The 23389-nt window shown below is 36.3% G+C and overlaps 1 long non-coding RNA gene across 1 annotated transcript in view; it reads right to left on the bottom strand.

Annotated features, from left to right (window-relative positions):
* LOC134795744 (uncharacterized) overlaps window positions 1-22338 on the bottom strand; it is a 333124-nt gene extending 310786 nt beyond the window's left edge. Inside the window, exon 1 of the long non-coding RNA XR_010144844.1 lies at window positions 22301-22338. This is a non-coding gene — a long non-coding RNA (uncharacterized LOC134795744). The remainder of the gene's footprint in view (window positions 1-22300) is intronic.
* Between the last annotated feature and the right edge of the window lie 1051 nt (window positions 22339-23389).

A 23389-nucleotide genomic window follows, 5' to 3' on the forward strand; every position in this document is an offset into this window, starting at 1 on the left:
TATGGTTATCGTAACGTCTTGACGAATTTTGTCATGAAACATTTTATTGTATGGTACATTTCTTACTTTAAAGTTTTCTCCTTTTGCGCTTATAAGTACGTTTTATCACTTTCTTCACTTCTTATTACTTAAAGCTAGTAATGAAACGTTGAAAGTGAGTATTTAACATTGATTGATTTGATTTATCTCACAAACTTTTGAAGACAAATTGAAAGCGAACCGTAAATGATCGAGAAACGAAAGCTTTTATCGAGATTTACAAAGTAAATATAATAAATCAGTCTTCAATTAATACGCCACTCGTTGGCGATGGATGAACTAAAACAAAAGGGTGATTTAGGTTAACGCGCTCCAGGGGTAGGAAACTAGATCGTGACCTGTCAATATTAACTTTTCCTTGGACCTAATCAACTCTTTAATGTACCAACAGCGACCTTAATTAAATAGATATAAAGATTATATTTAAACGTGCATGATAGGGATGTGTGATCTCACGCGATTTTGGTATTCGTGTTAAAGTTGGCAAAGGCGTGGTGTTGTAATTATGTAACACTCCCTGCTGGATAGCGACAAAAAACGTAATTTTACTGAGTTGTAAAATTTTTAATTAAGCCAAATGAATTACTATTACCACAAACTAGGCTAGGATTAGTGTAGTATAGTATGATATTGTTATTATTTTTGCTTGTATGTAAATTCAATGTTGACGATGTAAAAGTGCCCTTGTGGCCTATTTGCTGAATAAATGTTGAAGTTTATAGTAAATTCTTATCTTACACACTTTTTATTTAGGTTAAAGGTCAAAGTATTGCCATTATCATTGTTACCAACTTGCAAAACGGAACAGGAAGCGCCATGTTTAATTGATAAATAATCGTACGTAATTTATCACACTATGTTAAAAAAAGCATTTTTTGTTTATTAAAAAGTGCAGCGTAGATTTTAGTAGAATATTGCCATAATATTTGAAAAACGTACTTAGGTACCTGCTCCAGCGGTAGAAAAAAAAACTAAAGACTTCATTCAGTTATAAATTACCTAGTACATGCACATTTAAAAAATTGGTTAATTCGTCACGCAATTTTTTCATCTTCGCAGCGAAAAGAGACCAATTTTTGGTGTGAAAGCAGCAAACGAGGTTGTTTAAGTGTCAAAACCAAGATTAACCCAGGTCACGCGACGTAGATAAGAATCGACCTCAGAGGCCTACCTACCGCTTGTTCGTTCGACATGTTGCCTCCCTGCCATACTTACATACGAATTTACAGGTGCGACAGAGAGGCAACACGTCGAACGTGGTTCGCGGTAGGCCCTCAGTATCGTACGAGATTTGTCACGACATCATTATTGGTGGGTGATCATCGCTTGCTAGGGGTGTGGTTAGGTTTATCAGTGACGTTATGATTATGATAACGCGTTTAACGTTGTTAAAATTTAACAATCTACACGTAGCTAACGGTAGATAAAATCGATGAGTCAATTTAACTAAGATATGTTATGTATGTATATTAAATGTTAGACCGAAGTGCATGTAATATCAATTTAAAATGTAACAATAAAAAGGGGTTATGTATCATCAATATACGACCGCTTAAACCAAATCCTAGGATAGTAATATAGGTAAGAGACTTTTCAATTTTTTAGCACCGCAAAATTGTAGTTTAATCAAAGAACCGAAAAAGGTTGTGAACAGGGGTTCACAACCTTTATCAGGGGATAAACATACTAGAAATGCGACTATTTTACTATTTGACTCACTATCACCAAAACAAGTCACAACTACTCGTTTAATAGAGCCTTTTCCGCACGCTTCCCTCGAGTTTCGAACTCTGGCTGTCTATTACTTCCCGTCGGGCGCAAAGTGACAGGCGGCGATGCTGTGACATTAGGTACGGTACGGTGGAAACAGATGGAACACTGAAACTCACTGTGCCACTGTTCGTGAAAATGTATTGATATTGATTGATTGTTTGATGTATCTTTGAGTCATCTGCAGTTTTCTGGTCGCGAGTTTTAGCACTTTCCACAGGTGCTGATTTTTTTAACTCCCGGAATTTAGAACTTTTCAATTTAAAGTTATACTTGATACACTTGTGTATCATTGAGCTGTTTAGTGGTTAATTTAATGTATTCTCAATGGAATGGATCGGTTGATGTATATGTTTATCTACGAATTAAATACGAATAGAGAACCCCTTATAGAGAACCACGAAAGCCAGAGATATCTCGGCCTAACACTATGCCCTTGACAATAGCTATTGATTTTGAGCGCCGAATTTAGTTACGGAAATACCTTGCCTGTATTACAAATTCACGGTGTATTTTTCATTAAAAAATACAAGTTTTTTTGGCGTAATTTAAATCTCTTAACAAATTTACGAAATTGGCACATTGTGTTGATTTTACGCCCTTAATAAAACTCTTCCTCATAATTATACTAGACTAATCTTCTACAGTACTACAGTAATCTTCTACGCACTTTTAGAACTCTCTAGGGCAATTTTATTATAGGAAAAATGCCATATTGGTTTAAACTGACAGCACTTCGCGCCACCTCAGCGACGGGGCAAAGCTAGAGCCACAGAATAAATAATAATACAGTACAGAAGACTCACTCTCTAACAAAACGCGTCTGTTCCGATCAGGACAGATATGGCCGCTAGGTGGCGACAGCGCCACGCGCGGCTTATGGCTAGCCACCAAAATTGGTGTGGAACGGATGTACTTTTAGCTATCTGTTGCAAAGCGACGAAATCGCGGAGTGAGCCACGCCTGCTACAGCAAAGAGTGGGCTGCTCGTATATTTATTTTTGCGAGATCTTTTAGAAAAAAAGCTATCCGTTAATTTAAGTTCTTAAATAATATTTTCTGTCATTGCAACTCTGTAATGCCACTATTAGAATAACATTACACGTACTTTTGAACCCCCTCGACACATAGGATAATGATACGAAAAATGCCACATGGGTATAAGCTGACAGCACTTCGCGCCACAATAGTTTTCAAGCAGCACTAACCTTATACGGGGCATAACTGAAGCAGAGTGGGCTATTTTTTATTTCTGCGCGATCTCTTGGAAGTGAGTTATCCGTTAAGAACTAATTTACTTAAATTTTATTTTATCTTATAGCATCTCTGTTATGCCCCTATCAGACCAATAAATATCTAAGTACTCACTTTTAAGGCTCTTACTACACTATATAACGATAGGAAAAATGCCACATGGGTATAAGCTGACAGCATCACAGCACTTCGCGCCACAATAGTTTTCGAGGGGCACTCAGCGACGGGGCAAAACTGCAAGGTCTGCACTCTACTCTAGTGGGCTATTTTTATTTCGACGCTGTTGGAAAATAACGATCACTTTGGTACCAAAGAGTATAAAAATATTTGCCGAAAATGTATCGTAACGAAAGGCTAATATAAAATAATATAGGTACTATGTATAAGCTGTATAAGCTCACATTTAGTCATATCATTTAGTAAGTTTCTCTCATATGTATGTATGGAATAAGAAGATAACTTAAAACCGTTTTATAGTAAAGTTAAACTGCTAGAATATGTAGGTAACTGGTTTCATTTGTGAGAAAATTTAAACAGAATAAGTAAATCATATTTTGTACAAATAAGAAATTTCTGGATTCACTTTTTGAAATCATTTTAGTTACATGAAAGATGTAAAAAGGGTAATTAGGGACAACGATACGATGGTGCAGTCAGCGATATATTGACAGTTCTGTGTCAAATCTATAAAGCAGAAGTGCAGAACAAGAGCACAATAAATACGACATAGACGTTTTTCTTAATAATGAAATATAGCAAGCCAGTACTTACATTGATCATGTTCTTGGCGCGTTCTATGGCCTTGGAATCCTCTTTCTCGGGGCTCAGCCGGCACACTCTGGCGCGCCAGTCGTTGGCTCCCGCCGCTTGTAGGGCGGCTAGCCTGCAAGGAAACACAATCGTCATTATTATTATTACTTACATGACCACTAATATCAAAAAACCGGGCAAGTGCGAGTCGGACTCGCGCACGAAGGGTTCCGTACCATAATGCAAAAAACAGCAAAAAAAAACGGTCATCCATCCAAGTACTGACCCCGCCCGACGTTGCTTAACTTCGGCCAAAAATCACGTTTGTTGTATGGGAGCCCCACTTAAATCTTTATTTTATTCTGTTTTTAGTATTTGTTGTTATAGCGGCAACAGAAATACATCATCTGTGATAATTTCAACTGTCTAGCTATCACGGTTCGTGAGATACAGCCTGGTGACAGACGGACGGACGGACGGACGGACGGACGGACGGACGGACGGACGGACGGACGGACGGATGGATGGACGGACGGACAGCGGAGTCTTCGTAATAGGGTCCCGTATTACCCTTTGGGTACGGAACCCTAAAAACCCGGCCAAGGGCGAGTCGCACTCGCGCACGAAGGGTTCCGTACTATTACGCAAAAAACAGGAAAATAATCACGTTTATTGTATGGGAGCCCCACTTAAATATTTATTTTATTCTGTTTTTAGTATTTGTTGTTATAGCGGCATGGTAGCAGCGGCATATACCTATTACGGTTCATGAGTTTACAGCCTCGTGATGACAGACAGACACCTACCTACTAGAACCCTAAAAAAAGGGCCACCACTAATATTAAGGCGGCACATATTCAGACCTTATAAGGTACAGATATGATATAAGGTAATGAGACCTGACATTTATTTATTTTTTACTTATATAAAAATATGAACATTCCATCTTTTATTATGCAAATTGACATGTATTTTTTTTTTGTTATTTCTATATTATCCTTAGTTCATTAAGTGAATTGTATATATAAATGACAATGTATGACCATTACTGAATAAATGATATGATATGATATGATATGATACAACACATTACAGCCCTCAGAATATGGAAATTCCTAGATTCAACAGGCATTAGTAATTGACTTAAAGGGTCGCCCACTATTCAGTAATAATAAATAAATACTACTTCCATACACCTGTCAATATTAGTATCATAATCACCACATAATTAACAAGTTATTCTAAACATGTTATTTAATCCTTTAACTTGCTACAGACAACAAAAGGTCCGTATACCTGACCTTTACCCGACTGGGTCTTATCAGCTCATTAGTAATCACTTTTCTTAATTATTTCAAAGGTTAACAAACGTACCTACTGTACCATCTAAACTGGTAGCTGACAAATCGTAAGCCTTATTCCAAAGCCGTAAGATTCATATCTGGTCAGTTAAGAGTCAAGTGTTTTTAGTACTTCTAACGTAATCTATTCTAGTTCCATACTCTGTTATCAATGGAGTGGATCTCTGTTTAAGTAGAAAGTTTTATAGTAGAATAAAGCTTAGTCATTCGTTAAAGCTTATAAACAAGGGTTTTACCCAATAACCATGAGGGTGGAATTGGAATGAATAATGATTCATGAAATAAATGATTTTGTGTTGACAATGGTAGAGTATTTCCGCTTTTTATTAATACGATCATAATGTTGATGGTTTTTTAAACAGAGTTCTATTAAATAAATAGGATTGAAATTTTAGTTTTATAGCCAATTTAAAAAGTTTTCTGGTTCTTGAGGGAGGTAGGCAGGTACGAATGCGACTCTCCATTCTTCAAGCCACCCAAAAAATAAACGAGTTGTTACCACTGAATACCATATTTGCGTCTCTGAGATTCCTAGAACTGGTGATGTTTACCGCGGTTGGCTCTTATTCTTGAAAGTTTACCGACCCCCCGTATATATATCATGGTCGTTGGTGTGACAGCGTGATAAAAACACTATTCGTCACTTTCAGGCGCTCGGTGTTAAAAACTTAAAAAGTGACGGTTATTTTATCATGTGGATAAAATCATACATGATAAGCATGCTAATTTGTACAAATTGTTGGGTACCGGGTAGGTCTAATAAAGTATAATAAGTACGAGTATGTTATCATTATAATGAGCACTATATGACCAAGGTATTAAATAACTGGTGCGAATGACCTAATAGGACGATACGGTATTACGGTAACAGTAAGGAAACGACTGGAATATAATAATTAAGACGGAGGAATATATGCATTTATGTGTTTTGTTACAGTAGTGTATCTAATTAGACTAATTACTTACAAAGAAGCGATTTAATAGGTTTATACAGCTGATAAGACAGGTTTTAGTTGTGTATTTTTTTATGCGGATTTTTTTGGATTTTAAAGAGGTGATGAGGCTTGAATCGTGTATTTTTTTAATCTGGACTGTTATAGGGTTAAAATAAAATGTATATATTTACCTTTCGGCAATGGTGCTTCCTCGGTGCGGCATCTCGGCGTGCGTGGCGCTCCGCTGCACGCCGCCGCCGAGCCTGCAAACAAACAACAATAACAATAAGAACTATTGTTTACACATAACAATGATACATATTACACATAGGAGCAATCCACGGGATTGACTCGTGCCAACGCACCTTAAATGTCTGCGTTATTAATCGTTGATACTATTTTAGAAGTATTTTCTGACACAGGAAAATTCTATACCTAAATTCTTCATAAATTCGCGAACGAAGACACAGGATAAGATACTCTGCCGCTGATTACTCATATACCAGTATTATATATTCAATAAAAATGAATATTGTTATGAAAAGTTACCCATCGGGTACCGGTATTAGATATTGAAGCTGATCTAAAAGCAAGTTAAATGTAAATGCTACCATTCTTAACTCAGTCTCGTATAGATATGCCACGAATATTCGGCAACTAACATTCGGTATTCGGCCTATTCGGCCACTTTGTCTAATATTCGGTATTCGGCCGAATACCGAATATCTGTTGCACCTACCCAATAAAAAAAATACACAAGACTCGTAGCTTTTCAACTGATATTGTAGAAAAATAATAAAGTACGATATGTAACTATCAGTTTGAAATTCAGTTTCACAAAACAACTGGAAAATCTTTACAAAATAGAGAGTTTACAATCATTAATAAGGATTATTCTTTCCATAGAATGACTGAGAAGTTTATAGTTTATACATGCAGGTTATATACTCCTATTAATAGATAACACTTAAGGAGTGATTCCTACAATACTCAAACAGATATTTAAACATACTCAACCACACTTAATGTACTTTTATTACTAGCGCACTTATACTCAAATCAATATTAATGTACTGAACAAAATTTAATTCAATAATGAGGTTGCCACAAATGTTGGTAGCAGGAAAATTACATACCGTTCTTTGTTACTACATTTAAACACAAATAAAACATTAACAAAATTACCTCAAGTGCTCAAATTTTTCTTTCAACGACTTAAAATTATAAAGTCTATCCTCCATAGACCTCACTGATATCATGACCTCCATTTTGGCCACAAAATAAACAAATCTAAAACACTACACTTGTAAACACTTCAAACATTCGATTTAAATTGTAAACAAATAAAATAGAAAATTGAAGTCGTCTGTGTCCACTGGCGACTGTATTGACAATGACAGAATGACAGATAGTGACAGAAGTACATTTAGAATGCGTTCGGTAGTTCGGTACTGATAACGATTGTGCTAGTAAAGAGGACAGACTATTATCCTGTTAGGATAATAATAGGTAAATAACATTGATATAGAATAAGAACTGGATACCCAATCAGCCGCAAAAAATGGCCCCGCAAAAGTAACGTTAAAACAGATCACGCGTTACTTTTTCGTTTAGTCTTGTATGGACCGCTCAAATGTGAAGTTGTCAACAATGTCGTAAAATGGTCGTAAAAATATGCAAAAACAACAATGATAAAACGAGGAAAAAGCATGGAATGTATTTCTTTCGGTTAGTTCTTTGGATAGCATTACATAATTTATGTAATCTGGTGGTAATTTCATGATTTTGAATAAATTATTTTGTTAGTACCAAAGAAGGGATGTGAAGGAACAAAAATCTAATGAGTCGATGTGAGGCCAATACTTTTTTATTTTTATATGGAATTCGTAAGATATAATATTATGTTTAAATTCAAGATTTCCAAGAAAACCTATGCGACGTGCAGAGTGGACTGCTATTATAGCAAGAGATAGGGGTGATGCAGTTTTAAACAAGGCAAAACGGCACTTGTGTGTTCGGCGCATTTCCCTGTTTCCGACATATACACGACCAATAAGGGCTTACATCGACTAACTGTAAATGTTAAACCTGTCTGAACACAGTGACAACCACAGGATTTTTTTGATAAAGACCATAACCAATCAGTACCAGTAGCGACCTGAATGTCCCCGTGCACTATATTGCAAAGAACGAAAGTGCGAAGAGTATTATGTAGATCTAAAATACACAGTTATTTAATAAGTTGAATTTATTTCAAGGAAAATATAATAAATTTATAAATTTATTTTATGATAACTTACACGGGTTGTTACCATGAATTAATTTTATTTGAACTCCCGATCAAATTAAATTTGTTTCATTTATTACTTCGGTTTTTCTGTACAGTAATACCTATTAAAATGTACCAAAGGGACTCCATTCGTTCATTATTCTCGTTTGACGTTGTTTGACGTAAATACAAAGGTGAAGTTACGTTTAGTGCCATCGGACTTAAAGTTTTAACAGTGTTGGTAATAATGTTTACAAATTTGACACTTAATGCTTACGACAGTAAGTTCTTTTCCGTACAAAACATTTATCTTGACTCAAAATTTACGTAAGCGTTTTTATCATCAATGCAAATTTGCAGCTAATGTCATTCTGAGGGGCTACCGCGAAAACCGAAATTCGCAAATTGCGGGGATCTTACTCTTTTACTCCAATGAAGGCGTAATTAGAGTGACAGAGAAAAATGCCCGCAATTGACGATTTTCGGTATTGGCGGTAGCCCTACTGATCCACATTTTGTTGACATTTTTGTTCCGCTCTGTGTGTCTATTTCTAATATTAAGTCAGTGGTAAATAATGTTTGTTATTGTACTTTATATTGTGGTAACTGAGGCATGGCTACAGGAATAGGTATGTGGGTAATGTTATATTATTATTTGGCTACTTTCCTACTAGTCAAATCAGCTTTTTTTTAGAACTGTCAAAACGATTTGCTAATATAATTTATATGAAAACATGTACGGTGACGTCACGGTCAACTCGCCTACTTTTTATATTTCAATCCGATTTGTTAAATAGAATTGTGGTTTAAAATAACTGTTGTCTAAGTTTTTCTAATAATTATCTGGTGTTTTATTTCGTGCACAGTGTGAAATAATCTATTTTAAGTAGAGAAAAGTACCCAATTAGATAATGTAATACATATAATACATACATATAACAAATACACTTAGAGTCCGTCTAAGCTAACTCTACACCGACATAAACAGAACAAAGTGAGGAAGTGTCATTATAAACATCATATCTACAAAGAAATTTGACATTTCCACATATTGTCATTGCAAATTCCAAGCAGAGTTAGCTTGGTCCGACTCTATTTGCTTTAAATGTGAAATGTAAATTTAATTGGCATATTTTATGCATTTATAATTATTTTTACCATACCATATTTATAACAAATGCCTTGGCTAAATTCACACGGTTCCCTCGAAAACGGTTTTTAAATTAAAAAAGTAGTCGCCGTAACCAAATAGTTTCAAAAATTCCACGCCAAAAAATATACCACGTGGTTTATTCAAGTGAGTAATAAATTATAATACTTTCTATATATAATACTTTTTATTACACATTCGATGCAAATTTAATATAGGAAAAAAAACTATAAATAAAAAACAGGCGATCTTATCGCTAAAGAGCGATTTTTTTAAACAACCTTACGAGAAAATTCTGTAAGTCGTATTACAATTACATTAAAATTTGTGTAGGTATAATAAGAGTATCAAACCAATTAACAATTTAACTTTTCTGACTTACAATAAAATATTACGAACAAAGAAAAGTTTAGTCAGACTTTCAAACACGAAAAGCCCATTACAATTTATACTCAATCTAACTAAGTTTTGTCTACCAGCAATGTATTTAATTAAATTAAAGTTCAGAAAGCAAATAATTATATTTTTACAATTTTTTGGAAAGAAAATTAATTAGTTTTGAAGTGCGGCGTGATGAGTTCCGTCAATTTTTAAGAATTTTATCTAAAGATTGAGGGTATTCCCTTGCTTTCAAATATTCAAATCAGTTAATTATGTTACGTGTAACTCATTCCTCAAAAGAAAAATATTTCGCAATACAAGATAAGTTAATAAATTATTAATTTCCAGATGAATAAAAACGCAATATGCATACCTACTGTAGTTATTATTAGTAGAAATACCGTTAAAATTATCTAAAAAAAACGCACTCTTTATTTTTTTAACTAATCTAAATAAAATTACTCATTAAAAGCAGCATCTGTCCAAAGAAAGCACTATCTTAAAAACTAATAATATACGAACCGCCAACCGTAGTCCGACAACAAAGAATCCGCAAGGCTTTCGGGGGTTTCAGAAGGCTGTAAGCGAGCGCGCCTAGCGGAGGCCGCGACGCGACTGTAGGGCGGGCGGGCGATGGGCGCTGGCGGCTACGACAGTCGCATGCGAGTCACGTTCGAGTCGCATGCAAGTCGCATGCGAGTCACGTTCGAGTCGCATAGTCACGTTCGAGTTGGAGGCGAAATCGCAAGGTGTATTTACAGCGTAAGGACACGCTACGTATTTTATACAAATACAAATGCATTTATTTCATAACATTTTTTTACAGATGTTAGGTAGATAGGTAATCCTATTTTACGGTTTTATAGTTTTTTTAAGTAGTTAGTTAAACTTGGAGCTTATTGAGCAGTGATATGTATGTACTTTGGGTTTCAGTCAATGCAAACTGGCAATCTTCACAAAAAGAAAATTAATCCGTCTTCGTTTTCCGTAAGCGAATAAATTGATATATCGTTCAGACTAGTAGTCGAAGACTAGATTACTTGACAAACCACGCACATCAAGCAAAAAAGACAGAAAAGGAAAAGAAAAAAATTTTGATAACGAAAAACAACACGTTTATCTTTCGCTCCTTTCCGACACTCAATACGAAAAAGTTACAGTGAAAACCTATAGTTCGGCCTGAATGCACCACACAATGTACATGCGAAAAAGCCACCTTGCAGCCAAACGCAGCTTTTACCGGCTTCACTGTTTACACCGCGCAACCTCGCATTTGTTTATCGCTTGTATTTCCAATTTCAACTTTATCCCCCTCTAAACTCGGTTTGTTTTGCACTGGAGCCAGATAGGAGGTTTCAGAAGTAAAGTGGATGCAATTAATCGTAATCCGACCCGCGGTATTATGTTTCGGTAGTAAGTTTTATTACACAGCTCGCATTACGGGATATAATTGTCAGGAAGTGCTGGAATTAAAACGGAGCACCACTTAGACAGAACCATAGTTTAAATGAAAAGTGGAATATTACACGAAACGGCCACCAAACGGAATATTTGCAGTAAGACAACTCTTCGAAAGATCGAACTTCCTTGCAAATCAGTTCACAAATCCAGGAGTACCGAGCATTTGCAAATCGAAGAAGCAAGAACTAAGCTCCTAGAACGAAGGCGAGGGGTTGGGGTAATAGGGCTTCCCTGTGATTTCTTGGAACCTAGTGAACCTATTCGTCAGGCACTATCGCCTCCATTTGTACCTAAAGTAAGAGGCTTAACAATATGTGTTAGTTTCCTTGTATATCTAGAACTCTCTCTATAAAGAGGAGCCACTACGTTATCCAATTAATAGATTCCTTCCCTAGTTACATAAACATTCCGTGACTCAAACTATTAACTACAAATTTATTGATTAAACTATCAAACACAATCAATCAGTTACCAACTTTGATCCTCCTCACTCCAAACTAGACATTTAAACCATCAAACTCGCAATAAGGGTTGCTTACCAACCATCAAACTTGCAATAAGGGTGGACGCTTAACTAACGCTTTCCAAACACAGCTAACAAGCCAAGTTGAGTACACTCAGACTGTGTTTGGGGTAAACAAAGGGTCGAAAACTAAACAAATTCGAATGACTGTAGACCGTGACGCGGATTTTTGTGAGTAAAAATCTGGAGAGCGGCAGAGATAATATAATATTCAGTGGCAAGACCGCCAAGGTGTACGTAGAAATTCATTCCTGTCTGGTTGTGTCTTTTGACAGTCAGGCGCCTTATCCATAAAAAATCCAGCGAATTCTGAGAGCCTATTGCGAACATCGAAAATCCAAATTACGTTATATGCCTCTCTATTCCTCTTGCACATTCATACGATAGAGAGGCCTGAAAATAGCTATGTATATATCATGAGATTAAACATAATTCTCTAGCGAGAATGAAGCAGCTAATGACCAAAAACATGCAGGCGTAATTACTCGCTCGTTTAGTTTAGGTTTGGATGAATGAGTTCTGCATTTGGGAGTATTTGAGATAATTATGCAGACAGGTAAATATTATAATGCCGAATAAAACAATATTAAGGTAAAAGGAATATTTGTTGAAATCGTTTCAGATGTAAAACGCGTATGCGTAGGTATATTATATTACGTTTTTAACCAAAACCACCAAAATAACTGAGCGGTCGAGGCGTTTAAAATAATCTACACACAGAATGTGTGCAGATAGTTTGAACAACCTATGTCCGCTTAGCTACTTCTGCTGTTGACAGTATCCGCTCGTTCACCAAAGAAATACCAGAAATTTTACCCCATGTTGTAATTCCAAAAAGGCATCTCATCTCTATGCTAGTTTACACATGAACGGATAGTAGGTACAGTCCGCCGGCATTGTCGGCAAACAAAGGGCGTCGAGCTCGAACGCCCGCCAAGCGTCGGGACTGACTGTACAATACATGCGCGATGTTGGCGCGATATTAAAAATAACAATAGGATATTAAAAAGTGTAGGTTTGTTGTGTTATGCAAAATATTTAATATTGTATTGTACGCTGTACGTTCTGCATATTTCTGTTTCGGATTTCGGAATCAAATGCGCATCTATTTGATTACAATCATAAAGGACCTGCCTACCTAAAGGGAAGCCTTTGCCTAGGAATGGGACTCAATTAGAAATTACCGATCAGTCTCTCAGAATAACAGTACGTTGCTGTAAAATGAAGAGGACATTGGCATTTTGTTGCCAAGCAGATTTTCGATTCTTTTAGGTCGTGAGATGGATGGATGGAAAAAGGAAAAATCCAAAGGAAATTAAAAATAAATATTTAAAGAAATGGTCCACCCAAAAGCTTGAAGTAATTTCCCCTATGCAGTTTTGCAGATGAAATCAAACATATACTCGAACCAATTAAACAATGTTTATCTACACACTGTTTTGCAAAAACAAGGCTAAAAACGAAACGGCAGTAAGTAAAAATAAAACCAACCGACGACGTAAAAAACGCAGTGAACGCAGAAAACGAAGTAATAAAATATTACTGACGAGCTTTTAAATAAGCAGAGTGCGCACAAATTATCAATAAACGATTGCAGGCAAATTAATTCCATATTTATTTCTCTTTGAAGTATTATAAATATTTAAAAGTAGGTACGAGACCCGAGACCTAAACTGCGTTTTCATGTTTCATACCATTATCGACTATTAGAATTCCTGTTAAACATTATCGACATGATTTTAAAAGTGAATTTGAAATGGAAATGCGAAATCTGCATTTTTATGCAAATTTTGGTAAGAGGTACTAGAAGCACTTGGTAGTGCGGTGCAGAGTTTTAGTGATCCTATCAGACCATACCGCAGTAGAGTATTGCAACCTGTGCATATATTCTCAACGCTTACCGAGTGCAGGCAAATCGAATGCTCATGAAAACCAGTTGAACGTTCACCTAAAGATCCTTATCAACTATATGTATCTAGAAAGAGCACTTATACTAGCTCGCCTCAGCCTTCGCCTCTGTAAGCGATTGGACACATTTGAACACACACTAGCGCAACCTCGTATTTCCCTTCGCGGAAATAGCTGAATTTCCACGGACGCACACATGTAAAGCGCAGGACGTCGCCCGTCTGGCGTGATACCTAGAGGCTAAGCTAATGTGCTTAATGAATAGTGTCCAGTTGGGTAACTTTAATCAGCGGACTTTAACAATAATGAGGGTCGGTGAACGCTTCCGCCTGCACATATGTCTGATCAAACAGAAATCAAGTGGCGAGGAATTGTGGTAGTCAATTTATAGGACTTAGATAGTGTTGAGAATTTTTGCCAATAAATAAGTCTTTTAAGCGTAAACTAGCGTTGGTACCTATTTGGCGTATTCCGGTTAGATTCTCACAACTATACTTCAACTTTAGAAACCATGATGTTTTCCGACATTTTATTTCCTCATTTCGTACGCTTTTCTACATCATGACCAAACCCATGCATAGCCTATTGCTCCGGTTAACAATGTCAAGGTGTGTTATCACTTTCCAAAAATATTTTCCCAAAATTTAATTTTGATCATCAAATCGTAAACCAAAGAAAAAGTTTTCGACGGCTTTGCCGTAAGTAGATGCTACGCTTGGTGCGCATATAATCCTTTTCAAAATAATCCTAGTCGATCGATATGCCGTACTTTAATAGGGTAGGTATTCTCAAAATATGCATATGAAGTGAATTCATATCACACATACAATAGACCCCACCTAAGTCCCAAAATCGAATTAAGATAATTAATATGCAGCGGGACTCATCTACGGCGTGACTCAGGTGTTGTAAATTGAGTTAGTTAAAATGATGTTGAACTAACTCTCGGAAATAAGAAAATGTTGGTTAAAGCTTCATGCTGAAAGTTTAGGTAGTTAGTGGTGTCTGGTGAAATAATGGATAGAGAAGTTTGTGTATGTGTTTTCCGCTATAAACTATGCTTGAAGTTAACTCCATTGATTTAGAATATCAGTATCGGTATATTCGAGATGTCGTGTAGCATAGAAGAATAAAAGAACGTCGAAATAGAAACCTCCTGAAGTAGATCGAAAGACTTTAGTAAAATCTTAAATAACTAAACTTTTTTTATATAAGCTCCTTCTCCTTTCAACGAACCATGGTCTGATGTCAGAACAGTCGTAAATCCAGCGCGGGATATCCCAAAAGGTTCCCATATCGCTCGGCCGCCGGAAAAGCCTGGAGTTTGCCCATACTTCAGGCTCCAAAGGAAACTTAGCTGTTGTGCCCTACTCGTAAATACTGTATTTTAAATTAATCTAAACATTTTGTGAGCTCTCCACCAGTTTTCAATGAATGCTCATCGAATCCTTTATCGTCCATGCCCGGGCGGTCGTAAATCTAACGTTCCAACCAGTTTCGATATCGGCCGTCCGCCGGAAAAGCCTGGAGTTTGGCTGTATTTCAGGCTCCAACTTACGTATAGTTGTTGTAAAGCTATGTACTCGTTAATACTGTATTTTTAATTAATCTCAACATTGCTTGTAAGCTACTCTCCGCCAGTTTTCAATTAATCCTTCATCGTCTGACTTCCGGACAGTGATATTGAACGCGGAACGTTTCGCTCAGTTTTGATATCGCCTTACGCCGGAAAATCCTCGTATTTCAGGCTAGAACTTGGACGCGACGCTACGTAAATACTGTATTATGAAATATTGATTACAAAGTTCCTGTATTCATGGCTCCTATTTTGTGCTACGTAAGTCACACCGTAACACTATGTACTGAAAAGAGTGCCAAAAGCCGCGGAAATATTATCGCTTTTAAAATATCACGCGAGTGATTCTCTAAACAAGATTTTTTAATTATTTGCAAATAATCACATCATTTTCATTTCGATCATTTTATTGCTCAAGATAATAACGCACTACGTCCACAAACAACAAAATATCTGCAAACAAAAGATTATACGAGTATAAATAGCGCCAACTGCGCGCCTCTGGGCTGTATCTTATTCTTTGAACCTCGTGGCGTTGCAGCGATACAAAATTCACGTACGATCGCAGTGAGCGGGGTAAGCGGGTGGTGCGGGGACAGAGCGCTTAGCTCCACCCAGACGCTCAAGGGCATTGGGCCTACCTATCGTCTTAATACAGTAAAATTATACATTTTGCGTTTGCGTCAAATCCGGTAGTTCTGATTTTTTGCAGACTTGTTTATGATGTTGGCCCAATGAATAATCCAAATTTGTGACCTCGAGCGCCGAACGCAACTTTGTCAAAAATCGAATAAACCGCAATTTTTTTTAGATTTGGGCGATTATAACCCTAAAGTCCTAGTTTTTACCGGATTTGACGCAAAAGAGCCAGGTTACTGGATTACTTGTTACATGGACAGATTTGTCCGCCAGCCTTATCAGCCAGATAGAAATATACCTGCCAAAAAGATCTAACGAACACAACTGCACGTATATCCCAAGTGCAGAGTATTCCCGAATTTCCCACTCCCAACAGTAACTCAACGTGAAGTTATTCGCCCGCATGCGAGCCGTAGATTTACTGGCCTCCGCGCCACTGAACGATAAAGGTTTTGATGAATATGAAAGTGGATGAATGCAGGGGAAGTTTGCGTTTAGCTTTGCTGACGTTGACAGAATATGACAAAGAGCTATTGGAGTATAAATCAATGTCACACACTTTTGAAGTCTGCGATTACTTTCAGATCCCGAAATGGATAACACACCTTTTTTACCACAAGAATAAGGATTACGATATATTTTCCCACCTTGTCTATCACTATTGTTGTACTGTTACTGACAGTAGCTTGAAACGAGTATACATCAGTTAAAAAAATAATAACGATCAGATCAATTGAAACTGAAACTGCTAGGCGCATGTCAAAAACAAATCATCAATTTTAAAGCGCTTACTTAATGCTGACTTTCGTCAGAGAAAAATTCACTTTAAAACAACTACACTAAGATTGAAATTGCGCAATCATAGCATCCAATAAACATTGTCAGACCATCAAGCGCATTGGTGTAATTGGATCGAATCGGTTACGCGTGTCATCGGATGCGTTCGAAACGTAAATTATAGGACCCTCATTAATTTATATTGATTGTGGTTGTTACATAGGATAGTACTGAGTAATGGGCAATCATACATACATATTGTGTCAAATAGCAGGGTAGGTATGCAATTCCCATACAGTCAGCATCAAATATGACGCCCAAAGTGGCCAAATATATCGGAGCATGGTATAATAATATACTCCGCCTGGTACTCCATTCCCGTCTTTTCTAGGTCACCTAACTGACACAAGCCTACGTCATCATGCGACAGCGCTATATGATAATATGCGATAGCGCTATATATAGCGGCCATGTTATTGTGACGTAGGCCTGTGTCACTCTGGGAATAGAAGACCATGTTTTATTAGACTATGTATCGGAGTACATCCTTATTCCGTAACGTCTGTAACGATATATTTGGACATTTTGGTCGTCTCTTTCTATTTGATGCTGACTCTACACGGAGCAATGCTATCCCGGATATTTGAGAAGCGTGCGCGGAGCCAAAGCCAACACACAGAGTTCCTTTGATCAATGTAATGAAGTAGAAGAGATTATAATATGAATTATTACAATATTTTTAACGACAGATCCAATCTAAGTTACAAATCAAGATAAGGATTAGCAATCGGATACATTAACTGTTAATCTTTCGAAAATATCATCATACTTGCGCTCAAGTAGGTACAACGGATATATTTGAGTATTAAATAAACAATGCAGCTAAGTGTATGAAGATTGTAAAAGTTCTTCTCAGTAAGAAGTTATTCAACGAGTGCTTTGAACAAGCCATCAAGTGCAGAGCTAACTTAGCCATCCGCCAACGCTCGCATTGTCTGGAATTTTAGCCAACAATATCTCTAGACTGCAAAGTAAGTACTATAATATGAAAAATAAATAAACAAATACGCAACTAAAACTGGCTCAAAATACGTTTCTAATAATAATGTCATAGACTTAAAAAACATTTATTTCGATAACGTCCGGTTTTTATTCTAAGATGAATAAGATAAATTGTCTAAGAAGGCTATAATCTAATTCATTCCAGGGTTTACAATTTTACCAGAATAGAACACTATTAGGCTTCCAATAGAATCTTATATGCTTATCTTACGAACGCAATATTTCGCTCCTTGACATTTAAGTGACTAAAACAAATGCAAGCCGATTATGACAATTGCATGCTACCAATAAATGCATTACAACATCGTGATGGAGACGTTGTGGACTATCACGATGGTAGCCATTAATAAAATAACAATTGACTTACTTGACATCGCCTATCAGTTGTAATGTAGGAGTATTGGTGGAACCAATGCCTTAATACTGTGGAGCTGTGTGAAATACCTATATGCAATATGTATATGACGTCTTATTTAGAGACTTACCATATTCATACAACTTTGCAAATCTCCGTGAAACAGAATACAATAGAAATATTTCTATTCGTAAACACAAACGAAACAAATTACATATAAGAAAAACGTACAAAGAAAATATCACGAAATGAAATGTGGCATGAAATGTTGTCTATTTCTAGTATACACAGAAAATCAAAATGACAGATAAGCGCTAACGATTATCAACGGAATTATAGATTTGACAAAAGTCCATGAATAATACCATAAATGTACCTAAACCTTGATACAGGACCTAAATATAGCTTTTACTACTCAGTACTGTCAACTGGTCTAAAAATATGAACCAATATGATGTTTTGAATGGGATCAAAAGTCACTAGCTGTTGTAAAAGGATAAGTATCATTAGAAAACCGAACGCATTCTAATTAGATCACAAAACACATTTACGCAAACACAATTAAACTGTCACATTAAAAAACTGCTACTATTGAAAGATTGGCGCGATGCCATATCACCACGCGATATATTAGACTAAGCCTTCAAAACAAAATTAACGCCAGATATTGATAACGATATTGATATTTGATAAGCGGGGGAATCCAATTTTTAGCTAACTATGTCTTCTGACATTGTCTTTGCATTTTACGAGTATGTAGAACGGGAAATATTTTGTATATGTAAGTACAATCGATATGAAATATATCGTTACACGTGTATATAATGTGGTAAGATGAAAAAAGTAAGCAAGTAGATTTTTGTATGTTGTGGTAAACTTAAACTTTCATAGAACGATATCTTTGTAGTATTAAACAACGGTCAACTGTAGTGTTATATGTATTATGTTATGACATTTATGACTTAAAGGGTACCGAGCGAGAAAAAAATAGTACTAGTCTAGGTACTCGACCAAGAAGTACCTAAATGCAAAAATATTAGTTATCCCAAAACAAATTTAAGCAGAAAACAAACAAACACAATATAATGATAATATTATATAATTATTAAAACATAGGAAAGTTTCCATAAACAAACATACTTTTTATTAGTCATAGGATGCGAATTAATGCACTCAATCTTTATACGGTTTATCGTAACCTTAATTCAGAACGATAAGTTATCAATTTCCATTAAGAATCGAACCATCAAACGATTAATTTAATTGATATGATAGCCGTAGTAAAACGCTCTAAAACACTTGTAAGTAATAACAAGGTAATTATTAATTTACAGAATTGTGTGGTGCACAAATATCAAACGATTTTTAAGGAATGCCGTACTTTTGGTTAACGGTCTTATGAAAAAAGAGGAAGTTAATTGAAGCGAGCCAAATTAAACTGAATTGCGCTTGAAATGCCAATAAATTGTGGTTTACCTAATTACGCTAACGAAGAAGAAAATTCTAGCAAGCTAAGCAACTCAACGAATTTAATATTTAAAAAGTCTTCTTTTTCTTGGCACTATCTTTATGGGTATTTCATGGGCACATACTTCAGATCAATCTGATGTTATGTTATATAATTTAAAGCCTTCATGGCTGTTTGAACGCCATGCAATGGCAAACAGGGCATTACCGGCATGAAAAGCATAATGACGGAGCCTACCTCAGAGTGTCTATATTCCAGCAACTTACTAAACAAACGCAAGCAGTTGTCTCTAGAGAACCATGATTATCATGATCTCGTCACACATAAAAAGTAATATATTAGTCACTTGCAATATTAGTATTTCCAATGGTAAATTAACATACATGTTTCACATCAGCCATCCATAGATCTACTTAATATTTAATTGTGTCTAAATGATGATGTGTAATACCTACCTTGAGAATGATTCTATATTTTTAGACTTTTCAATTCGTAAAGCTCACGTACATAATTCGTGCCATTATCCGAGAGCCACGAAAAACGAAAATCGAGATTAAAAAAAAAAAAACAATTTTCGTTTTGCACGGTATGACCTCAGGCCATACATCTCCTGAAAAATCGGCCTGACTGACGCAAGCACTCGCGCTAGGCAAGCGATGATAAAATACCTCCTAATAACGACGTCAAAGGCATACATCACGTATTAAACACCCCTGTAATTTAGGTGCGTTTTATCGTTCGGAAACCGGCGATACGTTCCCCCACAGACTAAATAAAGGACGGCATAAATAGCCGCCATTATCAACGGTTGGGATAATAACAAGCGCTGTAACCATATTTATAGGTTACAGGGTATATGTTTAAGGAAAATTGAGTTTTAGGGAGGTTTTAGAGGACAGTGACACCATTTAGCTAATAATTACTGTGTTATTTACACAACAACTTCATCGTAAATGTAATATTAGAAAATTTCCCCAAACAGAAAAAAAGCTTACGTACTGCCATGACGTTCGTATAAGACTCGACTCAATGTTTGGCGTCGTTATAAAATGTCTAGTGTTCTTCTTTTAATTCAAAAGTCCGGGCCTTCTTTTTACTATTATAGCTTCTAAAAGCAAAAAACCACAATTAACAACAACTCTGTATGAGTTTCACATCTGTAGCTAAATGTGTACATTTAGTAATTCTAAAGACTTCCGCCTATTCATAACCTGTCATTTAACGTGAATATTTCCTACAGTCTGTCTAAGCTACACATTGAATGTTATCGCACACCGTTCGGATCCTTCCCAACTTGTGACGAGGGTAACACGTTTGAACAAATAAAACATACAGCATATAAAACATATCGACAGAATATACTGACTGCTTTCCGATGGAGAAGTGGTAAACTGTAATATACGGACGTGTGTATGTGTAACATCGAGTAGAAATCATAGATTATTTTTGATTTCGTTAAACTATAGTGTAGCTTTTACACAAATACTGTGGATAAATCAACATCGTACCTATATATAAACAAGAGCTTAAAGCCCCATTTAGACGGATCGAAAACTTGCAAGCAATTTTCGTTACATTGCAGTATTCTGTGGAGGAAATTCATCATACTCTGTACCAAATATATCAAATATTGTTACTATTTTTACTTATTGTATTGTAAAATACTGTGCAATGTATCAAATATTGCATGCAAGCTTTCGCGCCGTGAAAAAACTAAACTTGCCGTGACAAAATATGCCAATATGTCAATGTCAATACGCTAAAGTGCGCTCACAAACATGAAAACACGTTAAATAAAACTGTTACTGGTAATTATCACATTTGCGCATAAGTTGCACTCATAATGGAATCATTACACCTTCCACCAAACATATCACGCGCGCTCTCTTGGGCTGATTTAGATGGCGCGCGAACTCGCATGCGATTTTAGGTACATTGCGGAGTGTTGGTTACGTCCAATTCAACCGACCGATCAAAATCCGCAATGTAATGAAACTCGCATGCGAGTTTCCGCATCGTCTAAATGAGCCCTAACTCTCCCTACAACATCCTCAACTCCTAATTGGTGTATTTCAGAATGCTCAAACTCGCATCCCCGTCCTAGATAATGTAAAAGCTTTTCCCGCAACTCTCACATACTCCGGTAACTGTTTGCCGACAATGGCAACTGGGACGCGACTACGCTTCCGTACTAACTTCCATGCCATACAGTTGGAACTAATGCACTTTGTTCGTGTAAATGGATTCAAGTCATGTGTGTAACGTATTGAAATAGGACATTTTGAATGAGGGATGAATAGGAGTAAGTTTAGATGCCAAAGTGGTATGTTGAGTGTGACGGGTAAGTGAATGATTGGATTTAGTGAAGAGCAAGCAACGTGCTTAACTTGGTCTGTATGTATTTAGAAACACTTGTGTTTTGGACAAAGTAATCAAAAATATAGAAACAACGTTGTTGCCATACTTTTGGCCTGGGATACATCCTACAGCCTACAGGCTTACCACAAACCCAAGCAAATACAAAGAGAACATGTATATTAGATATTATTTTCCCATGCAAAAAACGCTAACAAAATACATTAAAAGCACAATTGGTTTACCAACCCTGCATTGTACAGTCACCTGCAATAATATGTTACTCTTCGAAGGCCGCAAAAATATGTGACACGCTCTTATGACTTCACAAATAAGTTCGTCTCAGATATTTTTGCGGCCTTCGTTGTGTAATATTAATTGCAGAATATAAAAATATTATTGCAGGTGACTGTACGAGATAATAATTAAATTTGTTTTTTTTTTATTCACATACATACACTCACGTTCACACGATTTTTAATCCACATCCACATCATTAGCTCAGCCAAAGCAAAAAGACGACTCATCAAGAACACACATTCGTTTGTTTATATTTACACGGCTCATCCATCTTCCATCCCCATATGGTAATGCCGGGTGTTAATTACCCCTCCCCATGCAAGCCAATAACTTAGAAAGCACATTTATCCTCTAGGGTTCTTATTTTCTGATACTTGGTTGTGTGGAGGCTACAGAGGTTTCTAATCAGGGGATTCGTTAGGGTGTGCCTTTCTGGAGGGGTGCAGGTATACCTAGTGTAGTTAATTATGGAAAATGATGCGAATAGATAAAGAGTTACAGTACGTACATTACTATTAGAAGAAATGAAAATATTTTTCGTAGTAAATATATGACATTTATTTCAGTTTATAATTTATATAGTATCATATTTATACAAGATTATGCATAGAATTTTTAGAATGCCTGCGCTTGTAGAGTTCATTAAAATATGACAGATCTGTTCTTTTTCACACGCCGTAAATATGATATAATATTATATCCCTTTAGGCATGTCTTTTCCGTTAAAATTATGAAAAGATTTAATTTACAAAACACCAATTCAGAAAGGAAGCGTGATTTTATTTTCACGTAAACGTTCAACTGCTTTAAGAGATTTGGGCAAAGAACAGGAAAACTTAAGCCGCATAAACCGGCAGGAAACGTGTAATGAGGAGGAAAACACGGAGGGTACGGAACATTTTATAAAGCAAAATATAATAATACGGCAACAGCGAATTCAGCAACCAGTCTAGACGGGGGAAAATAGCAAGAAAAATCCCTACGCTTTCTTTCATCCGCGAAAACAATAGTTTGAAGTGAGCAACCCACTCCGGTTGAGAAACTAACATGAGAAAA

This window comes from Cydia splendana, chromosome 12, assembly GCF_910591565.1.
Source record: "Cydia splendana chromosome 12, ilCydSple1.2, whole genome shotgun sequence".
NCBI classification, from domain to species: domain Eukaryota; kingdom Metazoa; phylum Arthropoda; class Insecta; order Lepidoptera; family Tortricidae; genus Cydia; species Cydia splendana.